Raw genomic sequence first — 12,721 nt, 5'->3', positions numbered from 1 at the left:
GGAGGAAGGGGAGCTGAACTGTTATCACAGGTTGGGTTCAGTTCCACAAAGGGCTGGCCTGGCCTGACCGACCCCATAGGACTCTGTAGACCATCTACTGCAGAAATATGGACATGCTCAAGGCTTGGACAGTGAGTCTTTCACCATCCCTGATGAATTCAGGCATCAGTGAAATGCAGAAACTATCAGAGCAAAAAGACACTCAACAAAAGGATCAAAGCTGTTCTGGACACAGAACTGATCTGGAGGTACGCAGCTGCCATCACCCCACATCCCCACCAGCACACACTGCAAATCAGCCCTCCCTGTAGATCCAGGCCTGACAAAAAGCTCACATTCCCAAAATACGCATTTGTACCAGTCCCTCTAGGTTTAAATAATTCATTATGTATTGCGTCTTTTTGCTTTCAGGATCCTCAGACCCAATTCTCTGTTTTCCCACAAAATCTGTGCCACCTCTGTAAGATGCAAAAACACCCGAGGACAGAGTTATTTTCCATCCGCTATGCACAGGTGCAAGAAAAGGTACAAGATTTGGGGCATCCATGGCACATCACTATGACACCTACTTACAAGTCTCTCTATTGAGTAGCTTTCACGTGCATGCAAAACCCAAATTAAAGCCATCAAAATCGATTTACTTTAGGAGTGTAGCCCTGTACTCACTGCACTTGTTTTGATAATAACTAATGAATCATTAGGTGTGAATCGGAAGAGCAATCATGGTTTAATTTGTTTCACAATACTCCTGTAAGATTCCGTGTATAGTTTAATTATATTGAAACCCACAAATCATTCATGTAAACTTGCTATTAACTATTGCTACTGTAACAAAGAAAAAAAAAAAAAAACAAGAAACCACATACACACACGCACTCAAAAGAGACCCCCAGTCACTGAAATGATCTTCTGGCTCAGTTTTCAAGATGCTTATACTTGGCTAGAGGCTGATCCTGCAAGCAAACGGCTGCAGAAGAGGTGTGAAGCTGTTGTCACCAGTGCCACGGTACTTGGCCATCAGGACTGCAGGTGGAGCAGATGGCTCTCCTCCAGGAGCTACAGGGAAATCTTTACACCTCACCCCCCCTACCTACAGCGTCCCGTCTTGTTGGGGTCTGGACCAGGCAATGAGCTCTGTGCAAGGGCACAGTCGTTACACTCACCCATGCCACCCACCCACACGGACAGGGTACCTGGGGAGGGGTGACCCCCCCACCCCCACCCCCAGGCATCTCCTAGGCATGTCACGGTGCCCTGAATCCTTGGGAGTCTGGGCAGTGCTCAGAGCTCCCTGCTCACACCTTCGTCTGGGTGGGAAGGTGAGGGGACCAGGAAAGCAGAGGGCAATGTGGGACACAACTTTGTTGCTCCATTGCCCATGGAAAATCCAATTCATCTGCCAGTTGTTTGCTCCCAAAGGAAAGTTCAGCTGTTGGTGTTGGTGTACTGTCACCTTCACGCTAAAGCCCCAGGTGTCTCTGCACTAGGGCTGAACATGAAGACGACATTCACAGGCTCCAGTGGCTAATCCTGTGTCTGTCTTCAGTTCTAGCTGCTCTGAGCAGAGGCAGCAGAGCCCAGAGCTCTGCAGCGCATTGAGGAGACACCTAGCACCCTTACCAGACCTTAGCTATCAGTTACAGAGTAATTCATGAGTCATGGTGTTGGCAACATCAAAGACAAGGTTTTGATGCACTCACAGCTGGGCTTCTCTGAGACTGTGTGGTTGCAAAGCCTGGGCAGAAGCGGTTACAGAAGCTTTCCAGAAGAAAGGATGTGGGTCCAGGGCCTGAACATTGTTCCTTATGGACTTTCCTCCACGGGAAGATCTTCCACCAAATGTTACATCTTCAATATAAAAATATGGCTGTGTAACCCCAAATGCCACCAAACTTCTCCAAAAAAACCTCTCTACAAACCATACAAAGGAATCAAGCTTTCATGGCAAGATCCTGTCCCCATGGGAAATTTTCTGTGTTTGCTTGCTTTTAATTCTACTTTTAAGTTAATTCTTGCTTTTAATTCAATACACCTGGTCCTTGTAAGCTCCCTGTTGGACATCGGTGAAGACACCCTTGGGTGAACCACACATGACCACACTCACTGAAGCTGGCCCAGCTCATTGTTGCAGGCTGCACACCTGACTGTCACCAGGAAAAAAACTATCTGAGAAAAAAAATCTCATACCTCTAAAGCAATGATAATGTCCTGCTAATGGCACAACACGCAGCGAGGCATGGATGATCCACATCTCAGTTATTTGTCTTTTCTTTTCCTTGTGTCAAAGACTAAAAGAAATACCAGGTGGAATCAAAAGCCGGATGAATCAGACCCACTTCTCCCTTTGCAACATATGTTACTGCTAATAAATTTTTGCTGATGATCTATTTGCGGGGTTCACGCTCCTGCCCTTTCTTTGTAGTATCTGGACAGCTTCTATATAAAATTAATAACAAGAATTAAATCCCTAGTGAGCTTCAGGCGATATCTGATCCTTTTCCCTGCCAAGGACAAAGCTCTGCTCCGTGTGGGTTTAATAGGGCTCTGCTAACCAGAGTAGCGTAGAAGAGAGGAATTGTTTTGTAGCACAAAGATTTTTTGAGATTTTGAAATATGGTCCCAATAGGAATGAGAAACCAAACATTTACGTATTCTTCATAGATAATTCTTGGGGGGAAAATTACAAGCAGCCAATGAAAGCATTTAATTTTGCACAATGTAGTGTGATTTTGATTCTTAAATTGTATCATCAATTACAATATATTATATTATAAACCATGTTACATTCTCTGCAGTCTAAAAGACAACAGTTTAAAAATGAAAAGTGAAAACTTTCCATTGCAATATCCCCCAGGAAATGAAAATAATACCACCCTGAAGGTCTGGAGGCCCCTGAGAGCAGGAGATGGAAGGATGCTTTGGGGGCTGGGGCAGGCGTGGGCGAACGGCACGGTGAGAGGAGCTCTGGCCAACCAAAGTGTGTTGGTCATATGTGTTGGTCATAGGCAGCAGTGGAAGATGCAATGGAAGATCCCTCCAAAAAGTCAGTGGTGGCACCCAGCAGAGGGACTGGGTGACCCTTCAGTTGTGCTGACAGCCAACCCACCCAAGTCTTCTCCTCCGTTTAGGTTCTCAGTTCACTTATGCCACTGCATCATGGTATGGAGGCTTAATAGAGAAGTCAACATACTGTGTCAGCCCTAAGGTCCATCTACGCATTACCTGTCTCTGAAGGTGTCCAGTAAAATACATTTGAGAACCCAGTGTATTAAAGAAAAAGACATATTTATTCCTTTACCTGGTGTGTGTCCCAGCGACCACAGCTTAGGACTCACCCGCCTGAGGGCTTTTGGTGCATCTTTGTGCTTAGTAACACTTCTTGGACTTCCCCCACAAATTTCTTTAACCATAGATTGAATTTACAAATAAGTTCAGACACCAAGTACGTTGTGGTCAAGAGCTGTGCAATTTAGTCATACTTTGAATGAAAAAACCCAAAACAAATACATTTAGTCTGTTCTACATCTGCTCTCACACCATCCTGTTTAGTAGCTGCCCATTTTCAGATTGTGAGAGGTAGCGGATAGTAATTCCAATTCCTATTCCCACACCATTTATATACCTGTGATGGATGCTCATGTGTCTCTGTTCCAGGCTGAAGGGGCACAGTGTTTTGTCTAATGTGGAGGCCACTCCAGTTCTCGGTCACCCTTTCTGCCTGTCTCTGGATCTTTTCAAACCTCCTCCTGCCTTCCTGGCACAGAGATCAAAACAGCACACGTGCTCCAGGTGCAGGCACACAGCGGATTACAGAGCTGCGCAAGCAGGTCTTAGGTCCTCTTCATCACTTCATCTTTACACCACCTAAAGCCTCTGAGACAGCAATGAACGCTGAGCTAGCATTTGCAGAGGACTCCCTGGAGTCCCTCCACGATCCCTTTCCCGAGCAGTAACAGCCAGCTGGGAGTGCACCTTTGGAAATGATGGTGCCTTGCCTTGCAATTATTGACATTGCATCTCACCTGCCATTTCCTGACATAGTCACTGAGGATCGGGAGATCCTCCAGCCACCCTCTGCAGGAATCAGCTGTCATTTCTCCCCACCGAGTTGGAAGTGTCAGCAGCTGACAAACACAGAAACATCCCTTTTTCCTGAGCAGATTACAATTTACAACTGAACTAAGGACTGAAGAAGAGGTTAAAAGAGATTAGCTATCCTAGGTAAAATAAATTCATACCAGAAAATGAAAAGTTCTGGAGAAAAAATTCCCTAATTAACTTCAAAACTCTAAGCACCAAACCCAGCTTATCTATTAAACTCACGATTCAGATATGCATTTTTCTATACATGGGTCTTCTGTCTTGCTCTTTAATTGCTGCGTCTCTTGTTCTGTTTTCCATCTTCAAGAATGTGAGCTGAAAAATATTAGATATAAAAAAGAATGTATGTGTGAAACCTACTCCATTTAGAGAAACCGCGGGATTTTACTGTTTTCTCTAAATTTTTCCAACACTGAAGAATTAAATGAGTTTCCTAGCATAAGGAGGGTAAGAACACTGAGCATACTTAGCCATGCTGTATAATAACCTGGAATATTAAAATGAATAGCTTAATTGAAACGAATAGGGTGAATTAGTACAGCAATACAGCCTCTGAAATGGAGGAAATATAAAAAGGCTCCGATAAGAAAAAGATCAAAGAAAGTTGCTGTGTGCTGGTGCCATCACCTGGGCGTTGAGGGAAAGGTGTCACAGAAACAGCAAAGAAATCTGTGACCCCAGGGGGATACAGGACCTCTTCTCCAGCAGATGCAGGCCCATGGTGTGGGGAAACAACTTGCACAGACACCTTGGATTTGGTAGAATCCCTGCAGACAGCTTTTCCCCACTTGAATGCAATCAGTGAAGGGGGGAAAAAACACCCCCTACCCACTATTTCTGCTTTACTTTGTAGTTTTCATGTCAGAAAACTGAAGTGCTCCTTGCACTCTTAAGATACACCATTCTATATGTCCACATAATTCTAACTTACTCTATCAAACCATGTTTACGTGCCTGTGTGATACTTCCTCAATTAGTACATGGATTGGTTGCTTATGAGTTATCAAACGCACCTGAAGTGAAAAATGCTTTTGAGGGAAACGTGGAAGTAGACAACCCCCTCGACCAGCATCTGGGCTCTGTACAAGATCACCCTTGAGATGCCGGGAGGGATGCTCAAGAACAAAACAGGATTCCACCACGAGTAGCTGACAGACCAGTTTTCAGCAGCAACATTTCAGCCTTGTGATTTTCTCAGCGATATGGAAGAAATGTGTAGATTACTGAATGAACCACGTGGCCAAGCTCAAATGTTCATTGCGACAGGTCATCCTGGAGTAGTCCAAGGGCTTCTTCAGGAAGCAGGGTGCAATGGGGCTCATCTGCCAGTAGCTCTTGTGAGCACACGTGCTCTGGAGGGTTCTTGTCTCTTGTCACTCCAGCTGTCACCTGGCAGCTATGGTCTCTCTGTCATCCACCTGTGAGACTGTACTTCAAAATAAAACACATTCATCATTTAACACATTTGCTTCCTCCATCTCATAGTCACTAAATACCTTGCAGATGTTTGATGGTAAGAAATGTGCAGACAAGAAATTTCTAAATAAATAATAAAAAATGTTGATGCCTAATTTTCTGGTTTAAATGTTAATTTTTTTGAAATTTTGGCTTTTGTATTTCTGTGCTGTGCTCTTGAAACAGCATTATTTTCATCTTTGAACTCTCCCACTACCCGTCCTCTTTGTCCATAGTGGACTACAGGACACAGTTTGCTTGTAGGGATGTGATCTTCATTTGAGAGGTTTGTTTTGATATCCTGAGACGGTGCACTCTTGTGGTCTCCCACATAAAATTATCACATAATTTAGTCCCTTTCTGGGCACTCACTCTATATTCTCTGGGTAGGAAGAGCAAGGTCCAATCACCCTTACTGAAGATGCCTGAAAACCTTCCAGATCCCATCATTATGTTGCTACACAAGACGATGAAAATCAGCTTCAACTTTTCAGTCCTAAAAGTATTTCTTTTACTCTTGTGAAAGCATTTGTTGTGAGTCGCTGTTGCAGGAGTTAGACGTTCCAGCACCGTGACATCACACATGGCACGCACATTACAAAACGGCAGAAGTGGGGGCCAGATGCTGGTCCTCGAGTTCAGCACTGAGGGGGGTGCTATGTGATTGCTCCTCGGTCAGTCCCTTGGTATCCAGGTGGAGGGGTGCAGGGCATGAACCAAAAAGTAGGCTGACAAAAAAACTCCTAAAACCCTGAAGCCTTTAGGAGTATTTTTGTCAGCCCACTATTTGGTTTTGTTCCTCTCCATCTATTAATCCTGAGAATCAGGGATGCTGCCTTCAGCTGCCTGATTTTGTTGCTCTGGGGGGAAGGTTTGATAACAGTTTTCCTCCCTGTTTCGTTTCTGTCTCTGCTTGCATTCAAACCAGTTTATTCAACTAATTTTTTATGCTGTACCCGGGAGGTTTCCTTATCCGGTTGGAAGCTAGGAAAAGAATTTTTCCCTCTTTGGGAGGAGGCGGTGAGAGCGGGCAGCGTGTCCCCAGCTGCCACATGCCCTGGAAGCTGCAGTTCTTGGCTGCCCTGCCTGGTCGCAAATGCAGGTCAGCACACATCAGCTGGGTGGTGGGCACTGCCAGAGCTCATCTCTGGTTAAGCCCAAGTGAGAGCCATGGACACCAGTGCAATACTTCTGGGTGACCTTTCACAGTAAAAAGCAATTTGCGCATAGAATTGTCTTTATTTTATGGAGAGCAGAGCTGGAGCTCAGTAGTTTCGGGCCAGAATAACGCAATAGATTCGTGCAGAAAGGCCAAAATCCCCGAGTCTCTCTGCATGCCAGCTCATGTCAGCTGCAGGGATGTGAAATAACCCAGGGAGAACAAGTTAATGCACAAAAAGCACTAGAAACACCCAAACCTGCAAAATCCAAATGCATTGTGGTCCTCTGCATCCTTTTGTGTGTTTGCAGCTGCAGAACGTAGTCCTCCCACCCAGACCCTAGTGTTGTGGCTGGGATCTGGTAGGCAAGAGTAGCAGTAGGTCACCACCCAGCTTCTGCAGACCACAGGGCAAAGCTCTACCCAGAGAGAAGGCAGGCTCTGGGATTGCCAACTCCAGCATTGCAGTGGCTCAATGCATGCCTGCAGCAGGGGGAGTCAAAAACTGTCGATGGATGCAACGAAGGGATTTTCCAAAGTCTCCAAATGATGGCTGGAGACAACCTGTAGATCAGGAAGACCTTAAACCCCGGAGAAGTGGGAGCTGGGAGATAAGGGAGGCATGCTGTTTGCAAAAGGGGGCTGTCAGCAGAGCAGTGCCTTGCAGCAGCTCCCCACGGGTCACACAGCCACCGCCGCAGACCAAGGCTGGGGGCAGCAAGTCAGGGAGGGCACAGCACACCCAGCCGAGGTCTGCACACACTGGTGCTGTCCCTTTGCACCGCTCCTTCGGACGGTCCATGGGAAGCAGTTTCATGCGTTCCCGAGCTATCATAAAGGAACCTGCCACAACTTGGCTTCTTGGTACTCCATGGGGTCTCCATGTCTTAAGGGAAGTGGCATGGTAGCTGATGCTTCTGTTGGCCACAGTTGCTGTGAGGCCACAAAGTCCACATTGAAGTTGTTGCCCCGAGCATGATTCATGTAGGAATCAAGGTCTTTTTGGCAATTTCTGATGGGTTTTGCCCATATCCTTTTTGTGACAATCCTGCCACAGAAAACAGGCATACCTCAGTTAGGGATGGGGCAGGCTTTAAACACACAAATTTTTGTGTTTCTGGAAATAGCCTACTCATTTCAAACGTAAAGCGTTTGAAGAGTCAGTCAAGGGGTGCCTGGGTGGGATCTTCTGGCCTCCACAGGTGCAGCCAGATGATGGTCTGCCCCACCTTGGACCTCTATACAGTGATGGAAAAAGATGTGGTGAGCTGCTACAGGGACAAGACTGAGCTTTGTATTTTTTTTTCTCCTCTTCCAGAGGAGGCCTGGCTCTGTAGGACACTTGAAATCCCTGGAAGAAGGTCCTGGAATGAGTCTGGAGACCTGAGCATGAGATGCATGTGTGCAGGCAATCCCTCATGCCTCCAGTTTGCCCACAGAAGTGCCTCCCAGCAGCTCCTTTCAGGGCATGGCTAGAAGGCATCTGCCAAAAAAAAAAAAAAGAAAGTCTGAGATCTTTTGCTTGTCGTTCCTGGGTCACTCCAAGTCTAGCTTAATGCTTGTGAAGGGGAAGCAGCAGGCTGAGAAAAACCTGCAGTTAATTAACTGCTGTGCCTGGGTGATTGGCAGCTTGGTCATTCAGCTCCTCCAACGTTTGCAGGGGCTTGGGTTGAATGCAAAAGGCTTAACACATCTTTCGAATTATCCTTTGGTAAGGAGCAGTTACAAAGGGGACCTGGTGGATGGTTTTCGCCTGTAGTGAATGCACCAGGGAAGCTCACGCCTCCATCCTGTCCCCATCAACCCCCAGTGCCTCACGTCCTCAGTGGGAAGCACCTCCTCTGCTCCATTGTCCGTAGGAGCACGCCTGACTCCAGCCTGGGCAAGGCATGGTGCCCCTCGAAGCATTTATTCTTAATCACCAAATCCTTTTGGGGGGCCACATAGAGGCTTCCATTGGGCCCTGAATCCTGCAGCTGTGAGTTGAATTAGCCAGCACCTTGTTGGTGTGTCCTCCCCACCAGCCACGGCTCAGCCTGGAGACCGTGGATCTGACTGGGAGCTTCCTCCAGCTTCCACATGGCCAGATCCCACTGACTTCAGCAGCTGGGTCCTGCTTCATTTCCAATTCATTGAGCCCAGAATGAATCTTTGGTGCTTTTTCCATTCAAATCCATGACCTGGCAGATTTCCTTTAGGACAGCAAAATAACTCACTTCCCTGCCTTTTAGAATAGAAGTTTTGGGTCATTATATTTTTTTTCTCGGTCCACTGGGAGTACGCAGCACAGCATCTGAAGTCCAGAGTTTCATAACAAACATTGAAGGAAATGTGTAATTACTGTCTAGAGAATTACATTATTATATTACAAAATGGAGATCTCCTTGTCATTAGCAAATCTCTCCATAGGCACTTTTTTACTGGGAAGCTTTGAAACTATTAGCATAATAAGCTGTTCCTCAAATCCTGATTGCTAATTAAAGCCATATATTATTGTCAGCTCCCCCATTGGCATGTGAGCTTGGTTTTACCTCATTATAGTGTAATAAATGCTTATTTTTTTTCCTAGTCTTTTCTCTTTGTTTCTTTGGGTTTTTTTCTTTCTTCTTTTTTTCTTGCAAAAACAAACTTGCAGAAAACTTGCCACTACATAAAATTGGACTGTTTCTTTTCCTCCCTTCTGGAGGGAAACTAGTCTATTCAGCATATTTTTCACATCTTTTCCACAAATAAAGGAAGCCCAATAGCCGTATTGACTGCTCCCAAAGATATCACACAGCTTTGGTGCTAATTAAAAGTCAGTCTCTGTGCAATCACCATGGAACAGGGTAAGCGCAACCAAAGTGAACAGCAAAATACTCAAAGATTTTCGTTTGAAACTCAACCCCAGAGCTACTCTGTGCAAATACTAAATGAGGAAGTTAGTTAAAAAACAGCAAGAAAAGGACGGTTGTTCTCAATAGCACAGAGGCTATTTAAATAACTGGAGAGTCCCAGAAGAGTTACATGACCCAAAATTACAGAGACAGAAGAAAGATGGAAGATGTTGGGCTGCTACACAGCCGGGGCAGGCTGAGCAGAGCAGCACCTCCCTGCAGTGGCTCTGCAGCCCAGTAACCATCACTGGAAGCCGTCATGAGATACCAGAGGAGTGAGAAAAGACAACAAGAAGCCATGAAGTAAAGGAGAGCATAGTAAATACGTACTGGGAAGGGTGGAAGTATTCTCCATCCCCTAAAGCTGTATGTCTGCCCCACAGATGTGTGCCAGAACATACTCCGCCGATGGCTACAGGTTGTCTTTAAACAACAGCCTCAAGCATCCTGGAGACACTTGTGTACCTTTGGGTGGGTTAAACACGTTATGTTGGGACACAAATTGAATATAAAGGTAAATAGTTGTGAAAGAGCCTGAGCCTCCTGTGAGACAGGTGAGTTACAGAACGGTAATAGCGATGCCCAAGGGTAGAGAATTGGCTTCTCCGTCCCTAACAGCAATGCGCCGCTCATGTATCAGAGCCCACATGCTTACCTATGTCGTGGCACTGTCCTACATCTGCTCGCCAAGCAAGAGAGCTTCTTCAGGATGACTTAAGCACGGTGAGCGTGAGGGATACTGGTACCAGTCATTCATTCCCAGTCCCCATCCTTGACAAGCCCTATCCTTCTTGTCGGAGACCCGCTCCTCAGAGATCATTGTAGCTTGTGACTTGGGAGCATTTTCTGAAAAAAAAGAGTGAGAAATCCATAAGGACATCCCTGATTTTTATTTGCATGACTTCTTTCTGTGGTGGCTTTAAGCAGGGAGGTGAAGCTGGGAATCACCTTTGAGGTCATACAGAAGAAGAAAACTCTTCTCTTGTACCATTCCTGCTGTCGTTAGACCTCAAACACAAGCAGATGGAAGACTTCGCCATTTGCAGAAAATGACACAATTTAACTCCAGAACAACCCCACGTTCATTGGAATTTGTAATCACAGGCATGCAGATTTTTGTGTTTGAATGCAGATATTTTATATTCCTGTGCCACTCTATTAAATAACATAGTCTGGAGGAGTGAAATGAAAAGCCTTTTAGGATCCCTTCTCAAAAAAACAGACTGGAAGCCCCCTCCCAAGGGTGATGCCTCTTGGAGGAAGGGGAATTGCCACTTGTAACTTGCAAATCTAGTCCAAAATATACCTCTGACAAAATGAAACTCTCGTCAGATCTTAACTCGTTTTGAAATCCCACATAAATGTCAATTTGAAAATAAAAAACTGACACATGTTACATTTTATGCAGGAGGGAATGGCGATGCTTCTTGAGGGGACTAGGAGGGTTATGCATAAAAGAGAGAATGAAAATTAATTGAAACGGTTTCCAACCTGGGGGCCTGCTCAGAAAGGCTCCATTCATCAGCCAAGCAATAGAGAGACTCTTTGAAGTAATCCCCAAAGATTAAATGCTCAGGAGGAAGAATATAGATGCTATAATGAAAACTTATTTGACCTGAGCAAGGGAAATTCCACAGATCATCAGCGAAAGCTTAGCTGCTGGCCAGGGTCAACCCATCCTACCCATCATCTCCAAGGCCTTGCTAAGATCTCCTGGGCTGTCCTCCGCTGTGATTCCCACTCCATCATCTGTAATGCCTCTTTGGCCAGGGTCCTCTAACACACCCTGGTGTGCTGAGCCTCCGCTCCTGCATGTCTGCTATTCCCGATGTCAAGAAGCTCTTTCCAGCTTGTACCAGATGAGTTCTCCAAGCACAGCTCCTCCTCCCCCTTGCCCCGCAAGAGAGTCCTACCAGTGCTTTACTGTCCTGCCTGGAGATGGCCAATATTACATATGAATTCACCTTTCCTAACCTGGGTGCTAAAAATAAGACAGCTTGGCCCCAGAAGGAGTATGTTTGACTCGGGCACGGGGCTTTCTGATATTTGTAGCTGGACGAACATATTACAGGGGGATGCTGGAGATGTGACTAATAACATTCACAGAATTAGAGGGGTCCCGTCTAAAAGTTTAAATATCTGAATACTGTAGGTGAGTTCAGCACTGATGAGCAGCCGCAGTCCAGCTGCCCTGCCAGCTGCTGCTGAGGGAGGATGCGCAGCAGGCTCAGCCCTCTGTTCTCCCAGTTTCTGGATCCCACTTTCTTTCACAAGTAGCAGTTTCCATAGAAAGGAACATCCCAACCAAAACAACCAGAATTTGGGAGTCTCTGCTTGGTCACTGTGAGGGAATCTCTCATGCCAAAGCAGCAACCAGGACAAAGGCTTTTCCTATCCTGAGACTAAATACTCATCCCATTCACAGCAGTGTTCCTCAGGTGCTAATATGATTTTATCTGAAAGCCATGATCCCACTCAAGGCTTTCAGGAAAAGAATCCCCCTCCTCCTGCCAGTCTGAACATGGTGCCTAAACCACAGGGAATGTTCAAGACAAATCTCTGTTTCAGGGTTTGCTATTAGGCAGACCAGGATCATTCCCACCCAGGGTATCCTCTCTCCCATCCACAGTCTGAGGTACCAGCATCCCATGCAGGGGACTGGCAGCTCCAGGGTAACATTCCTCTCCAGTGGGCTAAAAAGTGATGCTCAGCTCCATAACCATGCTGTGGTACCCCAGAACGGGCCAGGGACAGCAGCCGTGCCCCACATCTCCAAGGGAATATGAGGCTACATATATTTGCAAGCCTGGGACGTGTCCAGCCAATGTGTGGAAGAACACAAGTTGTGCACACACCCTAAACCAAAAGCAGAAAAGTCCCACTTGAGAAATGCCAACAATGCAGTGTGTTTTTATTTCACTTCCTCACCTCACCAAATTAAATTAATTAAAAAACATTAACTGGAGTTATAAATCTTGGAGCAATTATTATCTCAATAATAATGAATTGATTAATGGCCGCATTAAGAATTATAATAATAATTATTATTAAAATTTATACCATCCAGTAATTACTAATACTTATTAAATGCCTGCTAATAGCTGGAATAGAATCATCGAGCCTTCTCTTT

Source organism: Falco punctatus (assembly GCF_963210335.1).
Source record: "Falco punctatus genome assembly, chromosome: 1".
In the NCBI taxonomy this organism is placed as follows: Eukaryota; Metazoa; Chordata; class Aves; order Falconiformes; family Falconidae; genus Falco; species Falco punctatus.
The sequence above is the reverse complement of the archived record's forward strand: the minus strand, read 5'-3'. Positions refer to the sequence as shown.